The sequence below is a fragment of the Bacillus rossius genome, chromosome 10, assembly GCF_032445375.1.
Source record: "Bacillus rossius redtenbacheri isolate Brsri chromosome 10, Brsri_v3, whole genome shotgun sequence".
Lineage (NCBI taxonomy): Eukaryota > Metazoa > Arthropoda > Insecta > Phasmatodea > Bacillidae > Bacillus > Bacillus rossius.
In genome coordinates, this window is record NC_086337.1 from 27,434,200 (window position 1) to 27,449,466 (window position 15,267).

At 34.5% G+C, this 15,267-nt stretch overlaps 1 protein-coding gene and 1 long non-coding RNA gene across 2 annotated transcripts in view; one reads left to right on the forward strand and one right to left on the reverse strand.

Moving 5' to 3' along the window:
• LOC134535890 (tachykinins) overlaps positions 1-15,267 on the reverse strand; it is a 352,147-nt gene that overhangs the window by 134,611 nt on the left and 202,269 nt on the right. The gene's annotated exons all lie outside the window — the stretch shown is intronic.
• LOC134535891 (uncharacterized) overlaps positions 1-15,267 on the forward strand; it is a 324,926-nt gene that overhangs the window by 57,671 nt on the left and 251,988 nt on the right. The gene's annotated exons all lie outside the window — the stretch shown is intronic.

Below are 15,267 nucleotides of genomic sequence, written 5' to 3' on the forward strand. Positions count from 1 at the left end.
GCGCGCTCAACTTGACGCCTCGCCCCGCCCCTGGCGCGATGACGTCAGTGCTGTGGAAGGGGGGGGGGGGGGAGGCGCCCCAGACGTGGCTGGCCGCCGGGGATCACGCGGGAATCTGCCGCCGGCCACTCTACGCTGATAGGAGCGCACGCACCGCTCCGACTAATCAACATCCCCGCCACCAATCTGCAAATTAACGTGCCCGTGGTGATTGACGGAGAAAGGGGCCGCCGTGGTCAAGTTAGACTTCCACTTGACCACACCAAAGTTTACCAATCATGGAAACATGGTAAAAAAACAAATATAACTAAAATTATCTAAAAAAACAAAAACTATTACCAAGGCAAACATGTCTAAATCTATATCTATACTTCTATACTAATATTATAAAGCTGAAGAGTTTGTTTGTTTGAACGCGCTAATCTCAGGAACCACTGATCTGATTTGAAAAATTCTTTCAGTGTTGGATAGTACATTTATCGAGGAAGGCTATAGGCTATATTATATTATCAATAAAATTAGGGATACTTACTAAAAGTCCAATTTAGAATCAAATGCGTTGGAGGGGGTTAGATACAACATGCAGTACACGTACGAAGTGTGTGTTGACAATGCCGCAGGCGCTAGAAGTTTATTTCCTATTGCCTATTAACATTGTTGCCACGCACTAGATGCCTTATCATTCTTAATTTTCCCATACAAGTAAAAAACACCCGTGTGATATTAACAACGAAGCAATCAGTACCCTCATATAGAAAACATAGAGATAGTGTGAGGTATATATGTAGATATAAAGAGATAAATACAGATAGAGAGATACATAGATATATAGGACTAAAGATGTAGATAGAGATAAATATATATTTAGAGACATGGATAGATTATTTGTATATGTGTAACTACTTCAAACATATTACAAAACAAAACTGAATGAGGCATTGCAATGCATGCCGAGCATTAGCTAGATAATGGAATCTTTTCAATATTAGTAATCCCTTATTTTTCAGTTTTTATTTTCTGTATTGCTTTATAGAGTCTAGATTACATACAGACCAGGTAAATAACTATAAACTGGCAGAACAACGTCTGTCAGGATCTGAAAGTGATATAAATTATTTTGCACACTTGACATTCAAATTAAGAAGACAATTACTAACTACATCTGATCTCTAAACAGTTCCCCTTCACCCTGTGTTCAGCCCGGGCAACGCTGGGTACTGCTTCTAGTGTGTGTGTGTATATATATACAGCCCGATGTGCGACTCGCCGACTTACTGACTTTTCATCTATACTAATTTTAACATACTTCCAGTAGAGTTATAAACTCAAAAATTTGACAGAGCAGGTAATTATTGGCCTGCAACCAACGAAATTTTTTTTTCCAAATTTTTATTTTAAACTTCAGGAAAAAAAACTTTCAAAAATCGACCAATCTAGTCCATCGTAGTAATGTTGTAGAAAACAATTAGCCATGGCAAAAACATTGTTAGATCGTTTTAACAATATTACCACGAATAATTGCTATAAATACGTTTGTTGACGACAAAATGCCATAATATAACTAACCAACGAATTATTTTTTCCGACACAATTTTTCACTAATGTTAGTTTGTTTGTAAGCCATCGACATAGACAAAAATAACACGTGCACATTGAAAAAACGATGGTTTCTTCTGTGAACGATGTATCAGTTTCTGCAGAAAGACGAGTTTGGAAACCATGCGTGAATTAAGGTTTTAGTTTTTTCTATTACATTTTTATGATAAAATAAAATGTTTGTAATTTTGGCATTCTATAATATTCAAAAATTCGCATTCCAATAAATTGTCTACATATAGATACAAATCGATCCTTTTGAAATACTTGATAATATACAGGTTACTTTGTAAATACTTTTTCCCCATAAATTTTCATTAGTTTCTAGAATGTTTTGGAAGTTCTCAGAATGTTTCAAAAGAAATCTTTGAAATCTACCAGCGCCTGTATACTAAGTGGAAAGGGATTAAAAAAAATCGTTTCTATATAACTTCTAAATATATTAGATTACGATCTAAAGTTATCAGCGAATAGATGTGATTTTAGAGATTGATATATATGTTTCTAAACGTCAAAACAAAATTAAATATCTAAATTAATCCCACAAATGTAAGAAATTATTCATGCTCTAATGACTTAGTAAAGCAATTATTTCGAATCTTTCCTGAAATGTTTTCACCATTACATTTAACGATCACGTAAACAGATTGATTGACAATCACGAACCAATTCGTGGACAAGGGGGAGGGGGAAACAACAACCGAAGTTTGTATTTCAGTTGAATAAATAAATAAAAAAAAACCACTAGCACTTGCCTTAATGTACCAATTAAACATTTTTTTTTAATCAAGCCAAATTCGAACGAATTTCATTTGTATTTATCTCTCTCCCTCTCTCACGGCTACAATTTAAATGCACGGCGTGCGTAATTGGTCGGAAGAGCTCAGCTCAGCTCGGTTCACAGTCGTGGACGGACAAAGATTTTTTTTTTGTCCATGGTGAAGTACTGCCACCCGGTTTGCCGGGAGACAGCGCAAGAGTTTGGGGCGTTGAGGATTGATGGGGGGGGGGGGGGGGGGGGGAGGGTCCACGGTACATAAACACTGCCGAGTCTCTCGGGACGATCGTCATTTGTCAGACCAGTGACGGGAACAGCGCGGAAAAAGGTGGCACCCTTCCTACCCCCCCCCCCCCCACCCCCCGAACCAAGCAAACACAGTTTGTCCTCCGTTTCGTACCAACCAACGGTGTATATGCTCACTCAACTAATGACGGCATTAACGTCTCTCACCCTCACCCCACTCACAAACACCACCCCCCCTTCACCCCTTCCCCCTCCATTTTGCCACCTGTTAACACCATTCCCTTCAGATTACCACGGCCCCCATTCCTCTACACCTCTTAACCCGCCTAATCCTTCGCAAAATAATTACTCTCATTTATAATTAAGGCCGGGTAAGGGGAATTACGTTCCATCCGTTGGCTGCCCTGCCCCCCCCCCCCCCGGCCTGTTACAACCCCTCCCCCCTCTCACCAAGAGATAGCTCCTGGCAAGGAAGCCTGTCGCTCCTCAATTATTTAAATGATTGCTTCCAGTTTTACGAGGGTTCCGGGGGTTCGTACAGGGGTGGGGGTAAAGAGGGGGGGGGGGGGGGGGGTAGAAGTTAGCTGCCGGCAGTATGCTTAGTCGCTCCGAGTCGAGAGGGCGAACATCAGCTGCGAGGAGCTGATGTCTTCAGTCTACTAATAACTAATGACTAATAACTACTTGGACTTTACATCTTAGCTCTCAGTGTACGCCATGGAATATGTAACGAAAGTCGCATGGAACGGAAATGTGTAACCACGGTGCTGTCATCTTGGCGTGAACCAAAGTTCACAAATACTCAGGGGAAACTTCATAATTATAATAAAGTCTAACCAGAAATAATAAAAAAAAAGTGTGGAAAAATAAGGTCCATAGCCGGGGTTTGATATTTTTCTTTTCAAGCATTTTGCCCTTTTTATTGGAGCCGATTCGCTATATAGTTTAAAATTCCGGTGTGCAAATTGAATTATTCAACAGTAGACACAGCTGTTCCGACAATGAATTCTAGTGGCGGGTTCAAAAAATACTTGTGATTCTTGTTTATAATTGTAGTTGAAAACACAATTTGCATATATATTATATATATTATATTATATATATTATATTATATATATATCATACTCGACATAATTCTGCATTAAGTTTCGTGTCCTAGTTTCTTATAATAAGTTTATTTGTAACACCAGGACACACGAATTTACTCGATACCGAGGTTATATTTTACATATCAATGGCGAGCACTGAAAGATTAGCTCACTTTTTTTAATAGTTTATTTGCGCCGTAGGGCAGAACATTCCGCGTGGAACTACTTTTAAATTCGGTAATTGATGATTTGAGAAATTTATGATAATGCGTAAGCATCATTATTTCTGGGAGGGCGAATTCTTAATAAAGCGGACAAAATTTGACTTCATAAAATAAAAATACATTTGTAAAAATATGCCACAATGTAAACTTTAGACCTCTTATGTTGTAATAATAATAGAATACTACGTAAATAATTTGAATCAATTTGCAAATAGCATATATATAAAACAATAAATTGTTATGAAGTAAGGGGAAATATACAAATTATAGACAAATTATCACATTTTAATGCTTCTTAAAATATATTGTTTCAAAAAATTCATGGCATTAAACCTAAAAACGAATTTATACCTGAATCCATGAATAAAAATATAAATGAGTTAGATTACTTACAGAATATACATTGTTTAAACCTACACCACAAAGGAAAAACATAATGTAAAATTCCCAGAACTAATTTCTAAGTAACAAAAACAATGCAACATTGTTATAAAGTACATTAAATTTACGGTCTTTTTATTGAAGACTGAGCCTTGAAGTTGACGAAGGGTTCTTCAGATATCCAGACAACCTGCTCTTCGTAGAATTTACGCTGGATTTCGGCTTCAGTGTTCTATGACCCGTTGTAAACAGTATAAATATATATTTAGAATGATGAAATGTGTTTTTGATGTGTATATATATTGTGAGTTCATATTCAAATGAAATTTACTAACCGTAAATATGCCAATGTATTCTTAAATTTACGATGATCCCTGAATAATTTGTTTCCAGCGTTATTTGTGAATTTAAGGTGGAAATCTTAAACAATATAAGTTTAGCTGAAAAAAAACATCAGGCTGCTATTTTTTTAACTCAGAAACCAAAGGAGGTCACAATGAAGCTACTAAAAAACATATACTAAGCTAGCCATATAAGTTTTCTTTCAAACTTGATGGCATGCTGCAAGCTTAACTCTAAGGCCGGTATTCTAAGACACAAAATAAAGGGTTTAGGTGATGAATATGCTACACCTGTGTTCCAACCGTATTCCTACAACACGATAGGATACGGTCAGTCCCTTATTTTGAAGGAACGAATTTTGGTGTCTTATCCGTTGCCGATCTGTTGCCCGAATTCCGCGTATGCGCAGAGCTCACTTTTTCGTTGATTTCGTCCAGATGGTGGACCCGCGTCTGGCGCCATTAACTCGTATATAGTCATCATAGTGATCATCGGGGGACATACCAAGCGTGTTGGTGTGCCGAATGAAACTTTATGGTACATTTTGTACCCTCTAATGGTCATAACAAGAAATAATCACAACTAATAAAGTACTTGAGGAAATTAAAATAGGCGGTTATATTTCTGTGCGATGGTGCTGCTATCCCTAGTATTTTGGCAGTAACATGTATCGATGGTTGCGAAACGCCCGCTAGAGTGCGTTGAAACCAGTTTATAGCCTCGAGCAGGGCACCGTCTATTAAAACGGTTGCCGATTTGTTTCCTTGCTGGGTTTCGGTTTGGGCACGTTTTTGAAATGCGGTCCGCGAGTAAGGTTACGGCTGTATCCCAAAAAGGCAGTGCTCATTCGCTACCTTACTCGAACTTCTTGAAATACTGCCCTTCTTAATGATAAGTAAGATTTTTTGCTGTCAAGAGACGCTGGACAAGTTTAAGAACCTCTTCAAAATAAACATATTTAGTCAAGCTTTTAGGTGACTGCGAACAAAATTTGATAAACACATTTTAGAAGTACTTGTACTACAAAAAAACTTTCATTTCTCCCCAGGATTTTCCATAGAAAATGCATAACTCAAAAAATGTACTGTTTTACTTAAAATACGTTATTCAAATAGACTTAAGAATAAATTACATTTACTGTTTAAGGACTGTTTTCCATTATTTACTATACTATTTCTACAAACTACCGTTATTTTGCATCTTAGGTTCATAAATTTTGCGTGAAACTTAATGGACTATTTTAAAGTTTCTTTAAGCCATTCAATTATAGTCGCGTGATAAACAAAGTTTTCTTTTATGCGTTTGGTGCATCGTTATCTCTTAAGATAAAAAATACTTTGTGTAAAGATTTGTTAACTTTTTTTCAAACTAAGTAGGAACATTTGTTTCCTGATGGAACGAGATATTCGAAAGTATATTTTTTGTTTATGAATTAAAACAAGTCTTTTTAAAAAATATATAGCCATTAAAAAAACAAGTTTGCAAACTAAACAAACCAACGAAATCTTACTATGGTAACAATGTTTATATATTTAGAAAAGCAACTTCATAGAATATATAAATTTATCACAATTTAAATGATCTTTAGCGACGCAGTCTTAACTAAAGAATCATTTAGTTTCAAATCTGAATTTAATGAGAAAATAGCCTTGTAAGCATATCTGGTTTCAATCGACGCTAAAACAATAAAATAAAAATAAAATAATACTTTTTTTTTGTCAATTATTATTTTGGACTACAAATTTTTCACACATTATTTTCAGGCAATCTTGAATTATTACACGTTCAAATTAATAATTTGACAGTAAAAAATGAACATAAAAGGGCGAAGACAGTTGTGGATTGTCTAAGCGACAGACTGTGATTATATAAAAAAAAATAAAGCTGTAAAAGTCCTTTGAAGGCCATGATCGTGCATTAAAGGACACTTGTGACTTGGCGTTTTACGAGAGGACACATCGACGATTCTTTAAGGACCTTTACAACTTTTCGAAAGAAAAAAAAACAATTGGCTGACATTCTTTAAGATGCACTTTTGAAGGAAACTTTAGGCTAAAGGGTCGTTTAAGAAGGCATTAGGCAACAGTAAAATACTAGGTAAAATTATTATTTGGTTAAAATAGTTAAATATCAAATATGGTTGCCACGAAAAAAAATTCTATTGGCGGGTTACAAGACGAACATCGCTGGGGTGTTTTTATCTCGGAAGTGACGTGAACTGCACGACATGGGGGCGCGAGGCTGCTTTACGCCTTGAAATCTGCACCCAGAAGAAGAATTGAAGGGAAAAGAAAAAAAAAGAACGGGAAAAAGGAATCCTTTACGATCTTTCTGCTATCGCTGAAGGATTGAGCTGGGTCTTAGGCAACCCGCATGTTTAATTTTTCACCGAGGATAAGGAAAAAAAAAAATCCTATGCTATTGATGGAGCGTCATGCCAATCGAGAGGACAGTAATACTGCAGAAAATTATATGTTTTATTAGGGATAAAATACGTCGATCAGTTTTAATGATACAAAATATTTTTAATTAAAAAGGAATTTATTATTTAAGCTGGCAAACAGAACCCATAACTGGTCTTTTCCCCCTTTTTTGTAGCAGATTATAAACAGAAAGTCATATTTATTCTTGGATCACGTGTAGCTCACATACATCTGCTTCACATTGGTGTTTTGACCACAGTGCACTTGAAACACCTTTTACGACCCTGATCCAGTTATAAAATATGATAAAAAAAATAATTGTCTGTAAAGTCGGTTTACGGACGGTAGTTTAACGCGACAACGTCATAACAAAACATTGATGAAATGATTGCATATTTTTTATGAATAAAATTGAATTCACTATTTGGTATGGATACAAAGAAGAAGTGAAATGAAATCAACAATTTAATTGAAAAATTTACTTTTATTTGCACTCATTAATTCAAATATGTTTATTACTTTAACGAAGAGATTATTTTAACTATAACTTTTATACATGTTTGCTATTTAACTTCTTCCAATCTGTGTTATTCTGTTAAGGATAGGACGATGATAGGAAAAGTAGGAAACGAATGGGAGAGTTTCAAGTTTAATGTGCCTCGAAAAAGTCAAATCGATGGTTGTTCCAATCGAGTGGAAGAGAGATAGATGCGGCTCAAGCGTACAATGAGCGTAACGGGACAAGATGTAACGGGACAATTATAGTAACAGGACACAGCGTAACGGGACAACGAGCGTAACGGGACACTTTTTCGTGCGTGCAGCCGTTGTTCATCGATTTATTAGACGTTGTCACGTCAAAAATTGGTTGATTAAAATTAAATGCAAACTGAGTCAATCTTAAAGTGAAACGAACTAACGATAAAATTATGAATCTATAAATGGTTCACGCACATTTAATAAATTATTTTGCACGCAAGCAAAAAATAAATATCTTCTACGTATCAAAAGAACGCAAAATTTTGGCACACACGGAACGGAATAATTCACAATTCCACTGATTATGTGACAAGTTCATTTATCCAGTGTCGATTCATTAAAAAAAATAGACTTAAAATTCATGAGCTATATAAAAATTTTAATTTTTGTAAAATGTTTTGAGGTTTTGTTTTCTCTTTGCAATTTTCATGTTTTATGCCCAGCCACATTATCACCTCTATTGTGGACATGTATAAAATTTCTCGAAATGGTTTTCGCACTGCTTTACTTGATTTGATTTTGTGACAGATATTTATAGTACGACGCGCGTGTTTACTTTCGTAGTTTCACTGACCAGATAACTTAAAAATCGGGATTGAATTCGTTTCGAAAATAAAACATTGTCAAGAAAAGGTGTTGAGTAAGAGTTATAAACAAAAAACTACCCGAAACGACTGTTGAGAAAACAACTTGAACGAAAATCGCCACCCTTCATGGCCGTAAAAAAGTATTTTTGTACATCCTTATATGAAATACAATATGAAAAAAAAGAATAATAACCTAACATTTAATACGAATATATTTGTTATTGGAATTATTATGCAGGATATAGGTATTACTACATTATAAAAAATTCTTTTCTCGCCGTCCTTATTAACTGAGGTTGGTACGTATACAAGGACCTACTACACTCCCCCCACCCCCAAAAGAGACTCTCCAATAAGGAACTTTCGCTAACATGGGAGTGGTGTCTCTTTTCTCTCCTTACTCCGCCCACAAAGTTGCACTCTAGCGTCGTCTCCTGCATGGGCGGCTGAACTCTCAACACTGGTGCTGCCCGGGTTGCATTGTACCCCTGCACGACACTAGAAGGCAAAGTGAACCGAGATGTCCCGGTTGTGACCCCAAGCAATGTGGAAACGTCTGAATTTCTGCGACGTATGTATATCAAACATTGTGCTGCCATGTGTGGGGGGGTTACACTAACCAAACTTCACAAAGCCAAGGGAAAATTTTATAATATTAACTGTTTAATGAATTTTATAAGGATGGGAAATATTAAAAAAAAAATCTTGTAGAAAATCAGGTGCAAAACCGGGGTTTAGTATTATTTCCAAGTCATTAATCGGTTTTATCGTAGAATTTTTATTATATAGTTTAAAATTTCGGTCTGCTAATTAAACGATTCAATATTCTACGTAGCTTCTCTGACAGCGAATTCTAGCGGCAGGTGCGGAAATTAAGTGTGATTATCGTCAAAATAAAGTAGTTTACTCATTTAATTATCACACTCACCATTATTTTAGAGAATTCCACGTGAAATTTCGTGTCCGATTTTCGTATTATAAGCATATTTGCAACATGAGAACACACGAACATTTTCGGTATCGTGGTTAGATATTGAACATCACTAGCATATTTTTTTTTAAATTTAAACCTATTGTGCCCGCGACTTCGTTTGTGGGGAAGGAATAATTATTCACATATGTAATTTACATTTATAGAAAAGTGGGATATTTGCACTGAGTTAAACGTTCAGTTAGGTTAGTTATATTAAAGTTTCACTGTAAAATACATTTTTTGACGTAAAGGAGCAAGCACAAACAGGTTAGTAGATTCACTAACTCGGAGACATGCAGTGTAAACTTTATGATACAAAAATTTCTCCCCACGTGACAACAAAGAAGTGTTTTTAAAATAACTTAAAACCAGCTAAAAAAATAATAAAAATATTTTATCGGGTTATTTCATGTTAATTATTTATAAAACTTGCCAATCGCTGTAAATTTTTTATTTGACCACGAACACAAAATTAATTATACTTGCTATTAGATTTTGGTATTTTTATGACCAAAACCTACTTAGAAACCGTTTCTGTTATGACAATGAAATGTACACTGAACTAAACCTGGATATACTATTTAAATTTAAAGTCTATATCAAAAGGAGTTTTTGTATCAAAGAATTTCATAAAGAAAGAAAAAATGTGCAACGTTAAATTTAATTTATTTTGATGATTTGCTAATAGGAAAAAAATTAATTTAATAGTTCGAAAATCAGACATTTACATCTTAATTCCATTGATTAAATAAAACTATAACTTAAAAAAATATAATTTAAAAAGAATCTGTTTGACCGTTTCTCGAGACTTCAGAAATTAATCAAAACGCATCGATGATCAGTGAGTGACACAGTAATTAACTTTACTCTCGCTGGAGCAAAGCGAACGTGGAGTTCAGGAGAGAGAGAGACACTGATTGTGTTTGTTGGCAAACGAGTGAGGCTTGGTACGGAAAAAAAAATAATTTCACTAATTTCACTGAAAAGGCAATGGCGGAACGTTGTTACTGGAGGCGCAGGGTCGCGCTGTGGCGACTGGCGAATTGTTTTCGAGTGGGAAGGTTGAGGGGGGGGGGGGGGAAGTTTGTCGACCTGACCCGAACAGGGTTCAGTGAAAGCTGCGCGCGGAGTATCGCGCTCAACCGCGAACCAGAAATACGCGGGCGGTTATAATTCACACGACGCTAACCAGTAGTAGCTAGTCTCCCATTACTGTGATGAGCGTTACTTGCTTGAGCCGCGAAACACCGCAGGTGTCGCGTGGAAGTGCATCAACAACTATATGTAACACTTTAATGTAATTTGCTGTCTCGCATACCTAACTCCAGTTAATGCGAGTGAAATTACGTCTAAGTGTTGTCTGCAGTAGCACATTCTTACAACGCACTAGCCGAGTTTGTGACCGGGTTTGTGTGGACTAAATAAATCACACAGGTTTTTAAATTGAAAAAATATATATACTTTTTTTTTAGGTCAACAACTTAAAAATCTACAGTGACTCAAGTTATTGTATGGTATTAATTTACACCTACAAATCAGTCGGTAATGACAGTTGATAATAGATAATTTTGAAATATGAAAATAGGGAACGACCTATTTATGTGTTTGCCAAGTAAATAAAACAAGTGAAGCTTTTGAGTTATGCTCTTTTTTGCTACAAAGTAATGTAATATTATTATTTATATATTTGGTGTCTTTAAACATTTATAATTAAGGCGTATTTTAATACTCAAAAAAGTATCTATTAAATATCTATAATTCTGTAAAGTTATAACTACGCGTTGTAATGTCTCATGGAAATAAATTTTTATTATATAATTTCTAAACTTTTGAATCATTTGGAATAATTAATAATGTGGTTATGTACTATCTAAAACCTGCACTGAATTTAAGTCATCATCATCGGAATATTTTAAGTTAAATAATTTCATGCAAACAGACATAATAACATTTCTAAAGTTATATTTGTTAACAGAAAAAAATTAATGCGTATTAATCAAAGAATTACAGACACTTCTATTTTATTTATTGTACGCGATATTCCCGTGGAAAACTTTCTTCATAGTACAAAAAATATTTTTTAATGCAGTTTTACTGTCGTATTTTTTTTGTCGTCGTTGCTTAATACAAACGGTTCAAAGATTTCTTTCTGATCTTGCACCAAATCATATTAACGTTATCTTCAGTCCGTCCCGCACAAAATTGTTATTTTCAAACACCTATGCATCTTCTAGGTTTGCGTTATTTAAGTAAAAATATCTAGGGGATTATATGACAAATACTAATCGAAATATAAATAAAGGAAAAAAATATATATATCTTGAAAAAATATATTTCAGGGAACACACAAAGAAACGCTTCTAGCAGCCAAAACTCGCCCATTTTGTTCTACGTTGTTTTTTATGACTTCAAAATTCAGCTTAATGAGTTAACAATTCAAATAGAAACGTTTTTCGACCGTGTTTCACACTTAATTAATCATGAATACATCTCCCTTCTCGAAATAAACGCGTTTCCTTGATTATATGTATTTAATTCTTGTTATATTTGGTCAAGACAAAATAAAATGTAGCTGAACAAACTACTCCAGACGTATTTGTCTTTTGAACTGATGTGAACTGCGCCAGTTTAAATATGGCGCTTTGTGTTATCAGTTTCATTGATTAGTTTTCAATTGAGCTTCGTCTTCAATTTAGAGAGTCAAGGCAAGAAAAAAATGCTGGCTAAAGTTCTAATGAATGAAAATGTCCGGGCTTCACAAAGAAGGTGTAACGTGAATAAGAGAATATGTTGTATTCATAATTTATATTTTTAACTAGCTGCAGTACCCGGCGTTGCCCGGGCTGAACACAGGGTGATATATTGTCCGCGATTTAAAGCAAAATGGATAGCGCTATATGACAATGTGGTGGGCATAGAGAAATTATGCGCAATTGCTGTTTGTATGTCTATGACCTATGATTGTCTGTTTACCCATAGCGATCGGTTGAACGGTTCGGAAATTGATGCACTGCAGCGCCATCAAACGGCAGGTTAAAAATAAATGGATAGCATAAAAACATTCTCCATGAAAAAAACACTTTGATGTGCCAAAGTTCATGGCGATCGGTCAAACGGGGTCGGAGTTTATCAACGTCATACATACATACATACATACATACATACAAACATACATACATAGCCTACATACTTACCAACATACTATTATATATAGATAGATACACCATAAAGATAAATACATCACAAGGGGACTTACACATAACAGATAACTATTTTTTAATCTTCACATGCAATTTTTTATATGAAGTACTATATAAAATTTTTAAGTTCACCTGATTTGATTTGGGATATGTTAACATTTGATTTGGGATATGTTAATCAGGGTGTTTGTCCTGTTTCAGATCATTAATTTATATTTACGTTCCATACGGTTAAACTTGCCGACTTTTTGAGAAGTTGAGCTTTCACAAAGTAATATACATAACACACAATTTTTGCATAATTAGCTGGAAAAGTTGCATTTTTAACGTTCTTGTGCACTATGGCTAAAAAAAATTAAATTGAATAAAATTGGAAATTCTTGTGTTTAAAAGTAAGTTTTACTAGTTATATGTGGCATGGTTTATTTTCTTAAAAATAATTACCTGGACTTTTACTATCGGAATTTTTAAAGTTTTAAAAGGTTAAATTAATTTAAATATTGTTTGTCTGAATAAATTTTAAACCATAACACGCATTAGCCACCAACATTGACTTTAAACACAAAGATTTTCAGTTATTTATTTCATTTGGTTCTCCTTATCAATACTACTGCACACATGTGTTAGAAATTAAATTTCCCAGTTAATAATACGAAACGTTGCACTGTTTTGTTGAAGTTAGGTCACTCAAAATGTCTACATGTTGAACTGTGTTAAACGTAAAAAATAAAACGATACCTTGGTGTGATATGGTATTCATATTTAAGTACTCTTTTTTTCAACATAATAATATACAGGATTGTACCTTGCTTTTTCCTTTGTTCGTGAAAAAAAAATGACAAATTTCAGTTTTATAATAACTATACCAGAACTATAAAAAAATTTAAAAGTGGTTATAAAAACCATTTTCTTACAAAAACTAAATAAAAATGAATGTGGTAGGTAGAATGTCTTAGGAAATATTTTTTAAAGAAACAATTAGTTTATTGTGTAATTAGTCTGGTGGAACCTGAAATCAAAGATATTGACACAACATTATTTTAAAGTCACGAGGTGTTCCCCATACAAAAATTTATTACGTGGTGTAAATTTATAAATGAGTGTGTATGAATTGCAGGTTGCAATGCTAAACACAAACTTAGCTTAAATGGCATTCACAGAACAGGAGGGATGTGTAAGTGTTTAAATGGGATTTGGTCACATGTTTATTACATAGGACACATGAAGGAACTTCCAATGAAACACATCCAACCTTCTCCACGAAACCTTGAAAACTTTCTGACTGGATGAGGAGGGGTGCAGTTCCTTCCGGGGAAAAGGGGGGGGGGGAACTAACGGAAAATTAAACTTCGCAAACTCCGAGGAAAGCCAGTGAACTGAGAGAATCTCTAGAACTTTTCTTGCCGTCGTAAAAACTTTATGACCACGCCCTGGTTAACTGTCACCCCTGCGGCCAAAGCTATTCACTCAAGTTCCGGCCGAAAATACTCCCAACTTTCCATGTACTTTTTTGCCTCTTGCTTGTGTTCCAATGAAGTGAATCGATGACACGCTAATTGATAGCAATATCAAATCAACTTGAACACACGCGACTAAGGTGCGAGAACCGCATGTAGTATTAAATGTTAGTATGTTTTTACTATCAATAGTATTTTACTGATACAGTTATTATTTTCTGAATTTCGAATGCATGTAAAACGTAAGCGACGAATAAGATAAATAAACTACTTCAATTTATTGAGGCCGCAAGTTCCAGAACCTAGTATCAGCAGCGCATATTCCATGCTTCCGTGATGAAAGAAAAAATTGATGTTTTTTTATTATTATTTCGACTGGCGGCGACGATACGTAGAAATAATGTTAAAGTTTTATGACTTAAGTACAGTACATATTTCCTTAATTTGTAATACAAGTGTTATTTAATGTATGAATTATGATATTAAAATGAAAGAATATATTTCTAGCTCTGTCTCAGTTACATTTTTATAGTGTTTTGAACTTGTAAAGTGTGCATGAGGTCTATGCACTGTAATTATTATTTTTTTGTAAATATAATATGAATATTCATTAAAAATTAAAAATATTTGTACATTTGTACATTTACCAGAAATAAAACTGTATCACTACAAAATAGTTTTCGCGGTAATAATGAATTTGGGTTTATAGGCAGGGATTAATCTTTATGTTCTCCCAGTATCTCAAAACAGTTATTTACAAACCGTTCCGTGACTAGCTTTCCAGTATTAACTGCGCATATAATAAGCATAATTCATCAAAATAAAGATAAAAGGTTGAATATTATCCATGGATCAAAATAATATATTCTTCAATGAAAAATGTATTAAAATATAGACTAATGTACCAATTTTCGTAAGAAATAATCAGTATAATCTCGGAAAACCTATTTCATATATGAAAAAATAACCAAAGCAATATGTTGTACAAGGTTACAAATCTTTCTTTCCGTATTACAAACATTTTTTTGACAACTGATTTCCAAAGGCATCTTTTGTAGAAGTACAGACATTTTTTTTTTCTTTGTATAGGTACTTTCACGAAGCAAAAATTTTAAAATCGAACGATAGAAAATCTTTATGGCCATAATTGCTTTCGGATCCATAATAGAGTCCTTTAGTTTAATTCCCTGTCCGTTAGGCTTAAGGCAACGTT